Source organism: Cynocephalus volans, chromosome 5, assembly GCF_027409185.1.
Source record: "Cynocephalus volans isolate mCynVol1 chromosome 5, mCynVol1.pri, whole genome shotgun sequence".
Classification (NCBI taxonomy): domain Eukaryota; kingdom Metazoa; phylum Chordata; class Mammalia; order Dermoptera; family Cynocephalidae; genus Cynocephalus; species Cynocephalus volans.
Window position 1 is genome coordinate 62,885,397 of NC_084464.1, and position 15,029 is coordinate 62,900,425.

Genomic DNA, 15,029 nt, shown 5'->3' on the forward strand with positions numbered 1-15,029 from the left:
AGGGGGTCGCGAGGGTCTGCGCCCCGGTGGAAGGAAGCAGCGTCAGGCAACTTCCTCGGCAGCGGCGGCGGCCGCCGCTCGGGCGGTTACCGGGTGTGTGCGCTTCTGCGCATCCCGCCCTCGGCCGGGAAGGGGCGGAGCCGGGCGTCACCCGCCCCCGGCGGTCCCCTCCTCCCGGCCGCTCCCCAGTGTCCAGCCCGCCGGGTCACAGCGGCCCGAGGCCAGCTCTTAGCCGGGAGCCCGAGCCGGGAGTGCGGTGCGGGCTGGGCCGGGCTGGGCTGCGCGCACGGGCTCGGCCGCCGCCCCTGCCGGTGAGTCCCGCCGCGGGAGGCGCGGAGCGGGTCGGGCTGGGGACCTGGACCACGATGTTGGGGAGCCCCGGGCCCGACCTCCGGAGCGGGGGATGGCAGGATCGCGACTTTGGCGAGCCCCAGAACCCGAGCCCGGAGGGGCTGGAGGAGTCCAGAACCACAGTGTTGGGGAACCCGAGCCCGGGAGCTGGAGGTCAGGGCCACGATGTTGGGAGTCTCAGAACCCGAGCTGGAAGGCGGACGGCGAGTCAGGACCGTAGCGTTGGGGAGCCCCGGAGCCCTAAAGGGCTAGGGGAGTGTCAGGATTACAATACTGGGGAGCCCCGGAGCCTGAGCCTGGAAAGCTGGGGAGGGGTGCAGTACCGCGATGTTGGGGAGACTGAGGCCGGAGGGCGGGAGACTCAGGATCGCAATGTGGGGAGCCCGAGAGGGCAGAACGAGGGGCGCCCGGTCCGCATTCTTGGGACGCCCTCCACAGGGCGAAGGGAACGGAACCCTGCAGGGGAGTGCGAAGGAGAGGAAGCCCGGGGCGGGAGGGGGAGCCCGAAGGAGGGGAGCCCCGGAAAGAGTGGGTGGAACGAGGCATGTGGCTTCTCTCGGGAAGGACGGAGAGGTCTTCTCTGAGAGGGTGGACGCCAGGAGCGGAGTTGTGCTGAGAATGTGGGGGTGAGGGGAGGTGTGTTGGAGGGAAAGGAACGCCGCGGCGAGGGTCGGAGAAGGATGGTAGAGTAGGGACACAGGGAAAGTGTCAGCCATGTAGACGCATCCCCCTTGGTGGAATGGGGTCGTGGACACCTCTAGAGAGCATTCACTCAATAGAGCAAGACCGGGCATACCCAGGCCGGGATGGGTGGGAACCCCACACTCAGTGGGCTCGAGGAGTATTGGGAACCTGGGGGCGGGGGGGGACACTTGGCTGACCCGGTGCGGGGACCTGGAGGTAGCTAACCAAAGCTTCCAGTGCAGCTGTGGGCGCTCCAGGCACCATAGAAAAGCGGGAGGTCCGCGGGCCCGGGCGGGCTCTTTGTCTTGCCGTAAGTTGTATCCCATATTTCTGAGCTGGGTTAAAAGTGATTTTTCCCAGGGACTCGATGAGAGGAGGCTGGGGTAAAAAGAATAGTTACGGAGTGAAATTTCTAAATGTACAAGTAATATCTCGTATGTTAGGCATCGCTCAGATAATAAAGGTGTATATTATTTGTAGATCCACATGTAGTATTTGCATCTGACCTCTGTTGTTTTTGAGTAAAAACTGGAGGAAAATCAGCAACACATACACTCACAAAAACGCCCATAAATGCAGTGCATTCCACAGTCGAGTAAATTCGAGGAGTACTGTACAGTTTGGGATTGTTTGTCATTGAAGGCTCCCTTGCTGAAGTTAACAGGAAGTTATCTGCATGGAAGGTGGAGTGCACTTGACTGCCCTGTTGAGATCATCCAAGCCTGTACACACACCTGAGCTGCTGCATCCTTGACCGGGTCAACTGGAAGGGAGCCAGATGGCTTAGGACCTCAGTGGATGGGTATCAAGGGCGTATCTAAAAACAAATGACCAGGGCATGGTCTGATTTTTTTTGTTTGTTTTATTTTCCTGTTGTTCATTAACAACAATTAGTTAAATAATGTTGACTATCATATATTATCCTGTATTGTTAAGTATGGTAATTAGCTTAATTATTTGGTGTAACAGCTAAATCAGGAAAACACAGGGCCTGGGAATCTTATTAAGTGAATTTTTCCATTGGAACATACCTCGGCTTTGGGGAGGAAGGGGAGGCCTGTATGCACACACTGAGATTTGAGCTTCCTGGAAGGACCAAGGATTATTTCGGTGTTTTGTTTGTTTGGGGGCAGCGGACTGATAGGGAGATGCGCACCACTGACCTTGGTGTTAATAACACCGTGCACTAACCGAGTTAACCGACTGCCCCCACGTACTATTTTGGCATACTAGCATTTGTTGGGTCTGTTTTTTTCTTCATGAAAAAGAAATCTCTTCAAGAACTATGCGAGTTAACGGGAAAGCGATTTATTCATTTTACAAGTATCTTTTCAGTACGGGCTTTTGTTTTGTTTTGTTTTCCCATTAAGCGGGTGTATATACCTTATCAAATGGTCAGAACCTTGCACCGAGATCTGCGTTATCATTATTATTATTGCAGAAGCATATTTATTCACTTGGACATCAAGCTAGCTGATGCTTCTGATTCTTTATCCAAATTTTAAAGTAAATATGGCAGTATTTATGCATTCGGATGAGTATTTCTCCCCTTCAGAAGCCTCCTCTTGGCAAGCTGTGTACTAATTCTAGTGATGCTGTCAGTGCTGAGAATAATTTTGTAGCTCCTGCTTTGGAGTTGCCTTCAGAGTTTGCAACACATTTACTGAATTGCCTCAGTGATGGCAAAACTTACTCAGTTGGGAAAGAGCCAAACACTGCATGGCACCAACTTGGGTTTCTGAGGTGGGGAATCAAAATTGTAATACTAAATATGCCCATTAAAGTAATGAAAATTCTCCTGAAGGACTGGCAGTTCTACAAGGGGCATCCAGTAAAGGTATGGTGTATGTGTTTAGAACTGAAAGGTAATTACTTTGAAGTACAATCCTCGTTTTGTTGTTTATGCTCTGGTATGTGGATACAATAATTAGTCCTATCATTTTATTGTTATATCTATGGCATATTGGACTGGAGAAAATAAGCCTTTCTTTTTCCCTTCCTGATACTCTTTACTAGGTAGTTTTCATCACTGGATTTTTACAGAAAGCAAAACAAACAAAAAGATGAAGGTTTGTTTTCTCACAAAATAAAAAAAGGTACTCAGAAAGCCATTTACCCCATATGTAGGCAATACCTGGTGCTTGACTTTAATGTGAAAAGATCTACAGAAGCAAGGGGAGGAGAATGATTTCTGAAAATCCATTTCAACTTTGGGATTCCATGGCACATAGTGGGAAAAATTAACTGAACATATCCCCTTCTCAATTCCCAATTTGTTTCAGGTTTTGTAGCATAAAGCTTCCTATAGCCATGGCTTGAATCTCGATTTAGCTGTGGTCTTTGGCAAGTTGTTTCACCTCTTCAGCCTCGGTTTCTTATCTTAAAATGAAGATACTAATGGGTATGTACTTCATGAGGCTGTGATGGAGATTAAATAAGATTTATGCACATAGAACAGAGTTCAGTGCCCAACACATATTGAGTGCTGGGTAGAGTTTAGCTATTTCTATGGATAGTTTCATGTTAAAATTACTTTGAAGTCACATGGAAATTTATCATTTCCCAGGTAATGATATTTCATTCTTCTGGGCTTTGCAACTGAACATGTGAATGAGACATTTTGTTTTTTACCCTCCTGGCCTCTTTAGGGTTTTTAAAGGGTGACCTTAAAAGCAATCACAATTAGTTATTATATTTTGAATTTAGATTTTTAAATGAACATTCCTGTTATAATTTTTTATTAGGTATAACAGTTCAGTGTGGTAGTGAAAATCTGGGGGGAAAAAGAGCTTAAAAGCCTCTCCTATACATTTTTTTCGTTGATTCAATGAAAATATTATTCTAATGAAATAGCTACAGTTCTCTTGGCATGTATTGAAAGGGATGATTCTGGTAAGCATTCCTTTCAGTTCAAACTTGAGTTTTGCTCTGCTTTGTTTTGTAAACCATTGGGGAGAATGAGTAGCCTGGCACTAAGTCCTCAGCTGTTCTGTAAATGTCAACATTATTTTTTTTCAAATTTATTAATGTTATTTAACATATATATAAATTAGGGAGATGGGAAAATAACTTTGTCTTAATTTTAATCGAGGTTGTTATGAAATAGATAATATTTCATGAAATGTTCAACATTTAGTGTGAGTTCTCTGTGTTTTAGACAAGCAAGTTCTAGAAACAGAGAGGTACAAGACACAGGCTTTGCCCTCCAGAAGTTCACGTAATGTGCTCACTTATAATTAGGCATTAGCAAAATTTCTTCTCGTAATGGCTTACGGGGCTAAGGAATAATATGGATTTCACTACATGTTCTTTTCCCTCAGTTTCTTGGAGAAGGCTAAACAGGTGGACCACTCAATAGTGTTCATATTTTTGAGGTGGATTAACTCTTTCACGATTACATACCACTGTGCCCTCAGATGCCATGAAAGGAGATAATGGATAGGAAAGTACTTTGTGAATTGTAAGGTAATATATAACTGCAGGATGGGGGCTATTATTGTTGTACCATACCTTTTCTGGAGTGTTGTGTTTTTTCTCTTGCACTGTCTCTTTTTTGAGTAGTGATTTATGTACTCGTAAAGAACCAAGAAACAATATACCGTCATCCCTTGGTATCCATGGGGGATTGGGTCCAGGACCTCTCATGGATACCAGCATTCATGGATGCTTATGTCCCTGATATAAAGGGAGAAAGAGTCAGGCCAGGAAGCCCCCTCCGACTGAGCTTATCTCCCACACTTCAAAGGCTCTTCTCAGGTCCCTTTCTACACAAGGTCAAAGCTTCCTGTGCTGTGTGAGGGGGCAAGGTCTGGCAGTTTCTGTTTGGTTTTCCTTAGCCCCTCCTATTGGAGGAAAGAATTCTTGCAGGGGTCCCTTCGCTTTTAACAAAATACCCCTAATCCTCTCTAGTTTTTGCTCTGTGTGGGTTTTCCCGGCCATCTGAGTGGGGAAAGCCCAGGCTCCACTTTGATCTGCATTCCTTTCTGTGTCTTCCTCACACACACTGTAGCCATATGAGTAGAGTAATCAACTCAGTAACAAGGCAGAGCTTCAGCAGGGGGAGGGGGAAGGTGGGGAAAATTCTGGGCACAGAGAATGTGTAGCAGACAGGGATGTAAATAACACTGGCTTTTTAGCTACAAGCTAGAAACCATCAGTACTGTGGTTCTCAGTCCTGACTGTACAATAGAATCACCTGGCCTGTCTAAGAATACTGATGCCCCAGCCTCTCCCATTGATTTGGTGGGTAAGGCCTGGGTATCTGATTTTTTAAATGCTCCTCAGATGATTCTGCTGCACAGTAAGTTGAAGGTCAAGGACCACTGCTTTGTGAAATTAATGACCTGCATTAAAATCAGAAAGAAAATGAAGAAAACTGAATTAAAAATACAACTCATGCAGCACTTAACAAAAGGTATGTTCTGAGAAATGCATCATTAGGCAATTTCATAATGTGTAAATATCATAGAGTGCACTTACAAAAACCTAGATGATATAGCCTACTGCGCACGTCCAGATCCATTATAATCTTATGGGACCACAGTGGAATATAAGGTCTGTTTTTAACTCAAACATCATTATGCAGCACATGACTATATCAAAGTATTGTTTTGTTAAGTTTTTATTTTATTGATGAGTATATGCTGCCTTGTGATATAAAATATGTTTCTTCTAATGAGTTGTGGTCGAAAAAGTTTGAAAAACATTGTTTTAGAACCTTAGAGGTGTTTAATATTGGTGAATTTATCTCATTCATTATTTCTTTCTTTTTTTTTTTTAAACATCATTCATTGCTTCTGTATGTACATTTGCTGGACAGTTTTCAAAGTGCTTTTATATACCTTGTCAAATATGACTTTTGCTCAACATAGAAAGCATTGGATGGACTTAATGATTCTGCTGATTTAGAACAGCAAAATGAAGAAAGGCATTTATAATTTTGTTGGTTTAGAAATAAATATTTTAAAAGCATGAAATAAGTTATAATCAAGTTCTGAGATACAGTATATTGCTTAAGTCAGACAAAATCCACTCACACCTTCTGATAGAACTTTTTCATTTAGACTTTTTTTTTTAGATTAATAAACTTTTCAAATTTTACCAATAAGAAAAAAATATATAACTTTTGCTACTGTGCTATGAGGCTAGAGAGCAGATATCAGCATACTGATTTTTTTTTTTACAGATGAAGAGTTTACAACTTAGAGTTGGAGAGGGTAAGAAATTTGTCAAAGTCACAATAAGAAAATGGCAAAAACAGGGACTCAAACCTAGGGTTTCTGATTTCTACTACAGGGCTCTGTACATTGTACCTCTCTGCCTCTTCCGATTTAGCAGATCCTGTGAGAAGAAAGAGAACTGCAAGTGGGGCATAAGTCTGACTTTTCAGCATTGTAAAAATAATAACTATTGACTGAGCACTTACTACTATCAGGAAATGTATTTACATTACTTCATTTAATTCTCAGAACAGGCCTGTGTGATGGATACTGTTATTAGTCCCGTTCCACAGATGAGGAAACTGAGATACAGAGAGGTTGTGACTTGCCCAAGGAGCAGAGCTGGGCTCTGTCGGCAAGTCCAAATTCTTTATTTGTGCTCTCTATTGCCCCAGTACTAGTTGCATGGCATTTCTCTAGTTTCTAGACTTCTGTCTCTAGGGTCAGTTTAAGTGTAAATGGCCCTAGTACCTGTAGCTTTCATTCAGCTTTTATTGTGTGTGTGGCTGGAACCTTCTGTCCCCCAGTGATTGAGGGAGGAAAGTCCTCTGCTGCCCAGACCTACTTTATGGAACCTTGTCCAGGTTGTTTGTCATACCTAATACCACAAATTGCTGAGATTTGTAATGTGGCTTGGGTAGTTCTGACTAAGAAGGAACCTGAACACTAACCTTTATGGAGTGAGATCTTGATGGACTTCCCAGTGGTCTGGGACCCAAAGCGTATGTTGTTCGTTTGTTCGTTCATTCATTCATTCATTTATTCATTCATTCATCAAATATTAAGGGCCTACCAGATGCCAGGGTCTATGTTAAAGACTGGGGATAGAATGATGAGCAAAAATGCAATCACTGCCTTTATGCAGGTTACAGTTTGCAAGTAAGTTTTAGAGATGACACTTGGCTTTAAATATGGATGGAGAAAGTAATTATCATGGCTTTCTAATGCCTGTGCACAGGACAAAATTACCATGCCCAAAGCAAGGCTCAGGCCACATGTAAATAGGAGGATACTAGTTAATTACCTACTCAAAAGCTTAGAATGGAGAAATTAGACTTCATATTCTTTCATATGACTAAAAAATGACACTTTCCCAAAGGTGGGAGACCTGCTATCTGCACTAAGTCAACTGAGTTGGATGATCAGGTTGAGATAAGCCTTTAGCTCAAGGAAGATTTTTCTTTTCTGCATGTCCAGGAGGGTACAAACTTCTGAGCCATCTAGGTAGCTAATAAACTATCCCTATTTTCCTATATGAGGAAGAGTCAATATCATATTAAAGCAATATTTGTTGAATGAGTGAACTAATAATAGTTATGATGAATGTTAATATACAATGGAAGCTGTTTCAAGATTTTGAGAAGAGGACACCTTGAGAAGAGTACACCTACAGAAGAACCAAGAATAGCTCACCTCCCTCTCCAGGCTGACCTGGTTCCTAACTTTAATCAACCAGTTCTTTGGGATATGAGAATTTGAGGGAGACCAGAGCTAGGGTTACTAATTTAAGAGTTTTTTATTGGTCTTGAGACACAGATAGCAGTAGGGGTGGTGACATTTATCCTTCTAGAGTGATGTAGTCCAAGACTAAAAAGAGCAAAAAAGAAGAGAAAAAAAAAATCTCTATTTTCAAAGAATAGAGAATTTGGTGTTTTTCATCAATATCTTAAACCTATGTATTTCCCTTATCCTTAACTCTTGCTCTTTTGAGTCCAAAAGAATATCCAGGAGGTTCAAGATATGTCTACAATCAGGTAGCTGGAAGAGGGCCACACTTAACCCAACCAGCTGAAGATGAAAATAAAATACACATACTCTGCTGAATATTGCCAATAGACCATAGTTTTGTGAGAAATGAAACTTTTTGTTGATGAAAGATATCTTCTCATGTTCTTTTTAGACTCATTCTAAAGAGAATTGGTAAAGCTGTATAAAATGTGGAAGAAAGGGGAGGATAATGTAAAGTCAATGATGAAGCGTAATGGCTCTATTTTTTGGGTTTTTGGGTTTTTTTTGGCTGGTGGCCAGTACAGGGATCCAAATGTAATAGCTCTTGAATTAGAAAATGTATATTCTCTGTGGTGAATTAATTTCAGAAACCCCATCTAAGTTTTTCTATTCCTGCACTTAAGTAAGGTAAAGGCATTGATATTATTCCCTTGAGTTACTAGGAAACCTAGCATTTGGAGAAGCGGAATTAGTTTCATGAATGGGCTAATACTAAATTGGCTGCAGTACAAAAATGTCACCCAGACAGGTTCAAGAATGTCACTAAAACTGGGTGGCATTTCAGAAAGGTAGAAACTGATTCACCAAATCTTGGTTTGGTGTGTAGGTTCAAGTCAATTCACAAAGTGCGATAGGTGTTTCTTGGATTACATGGTGAGGAGATTAGTCTCTTTCTGCTCCCCTATTTCTGCCATGTGAGACCCCAGGGTCACTGTTGCCACCACCAAGACCTTTACCAAATGTGTTCTCTGGCCTTTGGACTCCCCAGCCTCTGAAACTGTAAGGAATAAATTTCATTTTCTTTACAAATCACCAAGTTCCAGGTATTTTGTTATAAGCAACAGAAACTGCTCATACAGAAAACTGGTACCAGAGAAGTAGAGTGATGCTTATAACAAATACCTGAAAATGAGGAAACAGGTTTAGAATGGGATGTTGAGGAGAGGCTGGAAGAATTTGGAGGAAAAGGCTAGAAAAAGCCGAGATGCTGGTGAAAGTTTAGAAGACAAGAAAATCAGGGAGAGTTTAGAATGTTTTATAGACTGGTTAAATTATGGTGAGCAGAATGCTGATAGAAATATGGACAGTAAAGGCCATTCTAGAAGATCTCAGATGTAAAGGAGAAGGGACTTATTGGAAACTGGGGCAAAGATCACCCTTGCTATGAACTGGCAAGGAACTTGGCTGCATTCTGTTCATGCCCAAAAGTTTTTTGGAAGGTGGACTTAAAAAAGGTGTTGACCCAGGGTATGTGGCGGGTGAAATTTCTAAGCAGCAGAACATTCAGTAAGCTGCATACCAGAATATAAAAAGAAAGCAGAGCATAAAGATTTGGAAAATTGGCATCCTGTCTGTGTGGCAGAGAAACAGAGAGCATTTTCAGGAAAAAAAAATCAATGGTACAACAAAAGGGACTGGTTGCTAAAGACATTAGTTTCAGAGATGTTGGAGGCTGAGTTTTCCATTACAGGCTCAGAGGCCTAGGGAGACAGAATGGTTTGGTGAACAGGCATGAGGCAGCCTCCATGGGCTGGCTGTCCAGAGCCACCTAGGGACACTGCTTCTAGCACCAGCACCTGCACCCCAGCTGCTTTGGCTGCTCCACGTGTGGCTAAATTGGCCCCAGATGTGGCTGGACCTGCAGCTTTGAAAAATACATGCCAGAATCCTTGGTGGCATCCACGTGGTGTTAAGTTTCCAGACTCTCAGAATGCCAGAACTGTGGAGGCTAGGGAGCCTCCACCTCAATTTCAAAGGATGTATGGAAAAGCCCAGGGGCCCAGGAAGAGATCTGTCACAGGGGCAGATTCACCACATAGAGTTTTCTCTAGTGCAATGCCGAGAGGAAATGTGGGGTTGGAGTTGCAGCAGAAAAACCCCATCAGCGGCATGCCTATTGGAACCATGAAAGTGGGACTGCCACAGAGACCCCAAATTGTAGAGCTACCAGCGTGCAATGCCATCCTGCAAGAGCTAAAAGCATCACCTGAGACTAGGAAAGTCATAGAAGCGGAGCTGCCCAAGGACATGGGGACCCAAACCCCGCACCAGTGTGCAGAGGACACCCAACCACAGAGTCACGGTACATTATTAGCCGGCTTTAAGATGTGATGCCTGCCCTGCTGGGTTTTGGACTTACTTAGGACTGGTTACCCCTTTCTTTTGGCCTATTTCTCCCTTTTTGAATGGGAATATGTACCCTATGTTTTTCCCACCATTGTATCTTGGAAGATAACTTATTTTGACTTCACAGATGCGATTTTGAACTTTGGACTTTTAAGTTGAAACAAGTTAAGATTTTGGGGATGGAATGAATATATTTGTATGTGAAAAGGACATGAGTTTTGGGGAGCCAGGGACAGAATGCCTTGGACTGTGTGTACCCCAAAACTTGACCCCCACTGTGACACTGTTAAGAATGTGAGAAATCCTATTATGATAATTGAAAGTTGGGGCATAGAAGAGGTGATTAGATTATAGGACTATGCCATAGTGAATAGATTAAAAATAGTGGTCATGGGTGTGTTTTGGAGGTTTTTAAAAGTAGAGTAAATGAAGAGATTAGTCTCTCTGCTCCACCACTTTCTGCCATGTGAGAACCCTGCATGGCTGTAAAACCACCACCAAAGAAGATTCACCAAATGTGTTCCCTGGACTTTGGACTTCCTAGCCTCCGAAACTGTAAGCAATAAATTTCACCTTCTTATAAATCACCCAGTTCAAATATTCCTGTTATGAGCAACAGAAATGGACTAATACACATAGCTTTTTCCCCCTTTGTTTAAAACATCCTTAATGATGATTTGTTATGACTTCTATCCCCAGAAGTATTGCCACCTTCTGAGATGCTGCTATGTGTTCACAGGGTCTCTAACAATTTTTTGTCTCATCTGGGATGTTACTATTTTATTTTACTTTATTTATTTATTTTGTAAGTGTTTCTTTTATTTTCTTTTATTTTTTTATTTTTATTATTATTATTTTTTTAATTTTTAATTTTTTATTTATTATTAATTTTTTTTATTAAGTTTTATTTTGTTGATATACATTGTGGCTGATTATTGCTCCCCATCACCAAAACCTCCCTCCCTTCTCCCCCCCCCAACAATGTCCTTTCTGTTTGCTTGTCTATCAACTTCAAGTAGTTGTGGTTGTTATATCTTCTTCCCCCCACCACCGGTTTGTGTGTGTGTGTGTGTGTGTGTGTGTGTGTGTGTGTGTGTGTGTGTGTGTGTGTGTGTGTGTGTGTGTGTGTGTGTGAATTTATATATTAATTTTTAGCTCCCACCAATAAGTGAGAACATGTGGTATTTCTCTTTCTGTGCCTGACTTGTTTCACTTAATATAATTCTCTCAAGGTCCATCCATGTTGTTGCAAATGGCAGTATTTCATTCGTTTTTATAGCTGAGTAGTATTCCATTGTGTAGATGTACCACGTTTTCCGTATCCACTCATCTGATGATGGACATTTGGGCTGGTTCCAACTCTTGGCTATTGTAAAGAGTGCTGCGATGAACATTGGGGAACAGGTATACCTTCGACTTGATGATTTCCATTCCTCTGGGTATATTCCCAACAGTGGGATAGCTGGGTCATATGGTATATCTATCTGCAATTGTTTGAGGAACCTCCATACCATTTTCCATAGAGGCTGCGCCATTTTGCAGTCCCACCAACAATGTATGAGAGTTCCTTTTTCTCCGCAACCTCGCCAGCATTTATCGTTCAGAGTCTTTTGGATTTTAGCCATCCTAACTGGGGTTAGATGGTATCTCAATGTGGTTTTGATTTGCATTTCCCGGATGCTGAGTGATGTTGAGCATTTTTTCATATGTCTGTTGGCCATTTGTATATCTTCCTTAGAGAAATGCCTACTTAGCTCTTTTGCCCAGTTTTTAATTGGGTTGCTTGTTTTTTTCTTGTAAAGTTGTGTGAGTTCCTTGTATATTCTGGATATTAATCCTTTGTCAGATGTATATTTTGCAAATATTTTCTCCCACTCTGTTGGTTGTCTTTTAACTCTGTTAATTGTTTCTTTTGCTGTGCCGAAGCTCTTTAGTTTGATATAATCCCATTTGTTTATTTTTCCTTTGGTTGCCCGTGCTTTTGGGGTCGTATTCATGAAGTCTGTGTCCAGTCCTATTTCCTGAAGTGTTTCTCCTATGTTTTCTTTAAGAAGTTTTATTGTTTCAGGGTGTATATTTAATTCTTTAATCCATTTTGAGTTGACTTTAGTGCATGGTGAAAGGTATGGGTCTAGTTTCATTCTCCTGCATATTGATATCCAGTTCTCCCAGCACCATTTGCTGAAGAGGCAGTCTCTTCCCCAATGTATAGGCTTGGTGCCTTTTTCAAAAATCAGATGGCTGTAGGTGTGTGGGTTGATTTCTGGATTCTCTATTCTATTCCATTGATCAGTGTGTCTGTCTTTATGCCAGTAGCATACTGTTTTGGTTAATATAGCTTTGTAGTATAGTTTAAAGTCAGGTAGTGTTATGCCTCCAGCTTTATTTTTTTTGCTCAGCGTTGCTTTGGCTATGCATGGTCTTTTGTTATTCCATATAAATGTCTGGATAGTTCTTTCCATTTCTGAGAAAAATGTCTTTGGAATTTTGATGGGGATTGCATTGAATTTGTATATCACTTTGGGTAGTATGGACATTTTCACTATGTTGATTCTTCCAATCCAAGAGCATGGGATATCTTTCTATCTTCTATCCTCTCTAATTTCTCTCAGCAGTGGTTTAGTTCTCATTATAGAGATTTTTCACATCCTTGGTTAACTCAATTCCTAAGTGTTTTATTTTTTCGGTGGCTATTGTAAATGGGCAGGCTTTCTTGATTTCTCTTTCTGCATCTTCACTATTGGAGAATAGAAATGCTACTGATTTTTGTGTGTTGATTTTGTATCATGCTACTGTGCTGAAATCATTTATCATCTCCAGGAGGTTTTTGTAGAGGCTTTAGGCTGTTCGATATATAGGATCACGTCATCTGCAAACAAGGACAGTTTGACTTCATCTTTTCCAATCTGGATGCCCTTTATTTCCTTCTCTTCTCTGATTGCTCTGGCTAGTACTTCCAACACATTGTTGAATAGGAGTGGTGAGAGTGGGCATCCTTGTCTAGTTCCTGTTCTTAAAGGAAAAGCTTTCAGCTTTTCCCCATTCAGGATGATATTGGCAGTGGGTTTGGCATATACAGCTTTAATTATGTTGAGATACTTTCCATCTATACCTAACTTATAGAGGGTCATTGTCATGAATGAGTGTTGAATTTTATCAGATGCTTTTTCAGCATCTATAGAGATGATCATATGGTCCTTGTGTTTGATTTTATTAATATGCTGTTTCACATTTATTGATTTGCATATGTTGAACCAACCTTGCATCCCTGGGATGAATCCCACTTGATCATGGTGAATAATTTTATGTATGTGTTGCTGTATTCTGTTTGCTAGTATTTTATTGAGGATTTTTGCATCTATATTCATCAAGGATATCGGCCTCTAGTTTTCTTTTTTGGTTATATCTTTACCTGGTTTTGGTATCAGGATGATGTTTGCTTCAAAGAATGAGTTTGGGAGATTTGTGTCTGTTTCAGTTTTTTGGAGTAGTTTGTACAGAATCGGTGTCATTTGCTCTTTCAATGTTTGGTAATATTCTGCTGTGAATCCATCTCGTCCTGGGCTTTTCTTTGTTGGGAGCCTTCTGGTAACAGCTTCAATCTCCTTTATTGTTATTGGTATGTTCAGATTTTCTACATCTTCATGGCTCAGTTTTGGGAGCTTGTGTGTGTCCAGAAATTTATCCCTTTCCTCCAGATTTTCAAATTTGTTGGCGTATAGTCGTTTATAGTAGTCTCAAATGATTCCTTGTATTTCAGATGAATCAGTTGAAATATCACCTTTTTCATTTCTAATTTTTGTTATTTGAATCTTCTCTCTTCTTTTTTTTATTAGCCATGCTAATGGTTTGTCAATTTTATTTATCTTTTCAAAAAACCAACTTTTTGATTCATTGATCTTTTGTATTGTTGTTTGGGTTTCAATTTCATTCAGTTCTGCTCTGATCTTAATGATTTCTTTCCATCTGCTAACTTCAGGTTTGGATTGTTCTTGTTTTTCTAGTTCTTTAAGGTGAAGTGTTAGGTTGTTCACTTGCCATCTTTCCATTCTTCTGAGGTGCGCATTTAATGCAATAAATTTCCCCCTTAATACTGCTTTTGCAGTATCCCACAGGTTTTGGTATGATTTATCATTATTTTCATTAGTTTCAATAAATTTTTTAATTTCCTGCTTGATTTCTTCTTGGACCCATATGTCATTAAGTAGAATGCTGTTTAATTTCCATGTGTTTGTATAGTTTCCAGAATTTCGTTTGTTATTGATTTCTAATTTTAATCCATTGTAGTCTGAGAAAATACATGGGATAATTCCAATTTTTTTGAATTTGTTGAGACTTGATTTGTGACCTGATATGTGATCTATCCTGGAGAATGATCCATGTGCTGATGAGAAGAATGAATATTCTGAGGTTGTTGGATGGAATGTTCTGTAGATATCTGCCAATTCCAATTGGTCTAGAGTATTGTCTAGATCTTGTGTTTCTCTGCTGATTCTTTGCCTAGATGATCTGTCCAATATTGACAGTGGGGTGTTTAGGTCCCCTGCTCTTATGGTATTAGTGTCTATTTCCTTCTTTAGGTCTAATAGAGTTTGTTTTATAAATCTGGCTGCTCCAACAGTGGGTGTGTACATATTTATGATTGTTATGTCTTCTTGATGGATCAGTCCTTTTATCATTACGTAGTGTCCCTCATTGTCTCTTTTTATGGTTTTTAGTTTAAAGTCTATTTTGTCAGGTATAAGAATAGCTACTACAGCTCGTTTTTCTTTTCTGTTTGCATGGTAAATCTTTTTCCATCCTTTCACTCTTAGTCTATGTGAGTCTTTATGGGTGAGGTGGGTCTCTTGTAGGCAGCATATAGTTGGGTCCTCCTTTTTGATCCAGTCAGCCAGTCTGTGTCTTTTGATTGGGGAATTT

At 41.1% G+C, this 15,029-nt stretch overlaps 1 protein-coding gene across 1 annotated transcript in view; it reads left to right on the forward strand.

Moving 5' to 3' along the window:
* Positions 1-253: 253 nt before the first annotated feature.
* The window catches only part of PAQR8 (progestin and adipoQ receptor family member 8), a 48,000-nt gene continuing 33,224 nt past the window's right edge, over positions 254-15,029 (forward strand). Inside the window, exon 1 of the mRNA XM_063097628.1 lies at positions 254-311. The gene's annotated coding sequence lies outside the window, so the exon portion shown is untranslated. The remainder of the gene's footprint in view (positions 312-15,029) is intronic.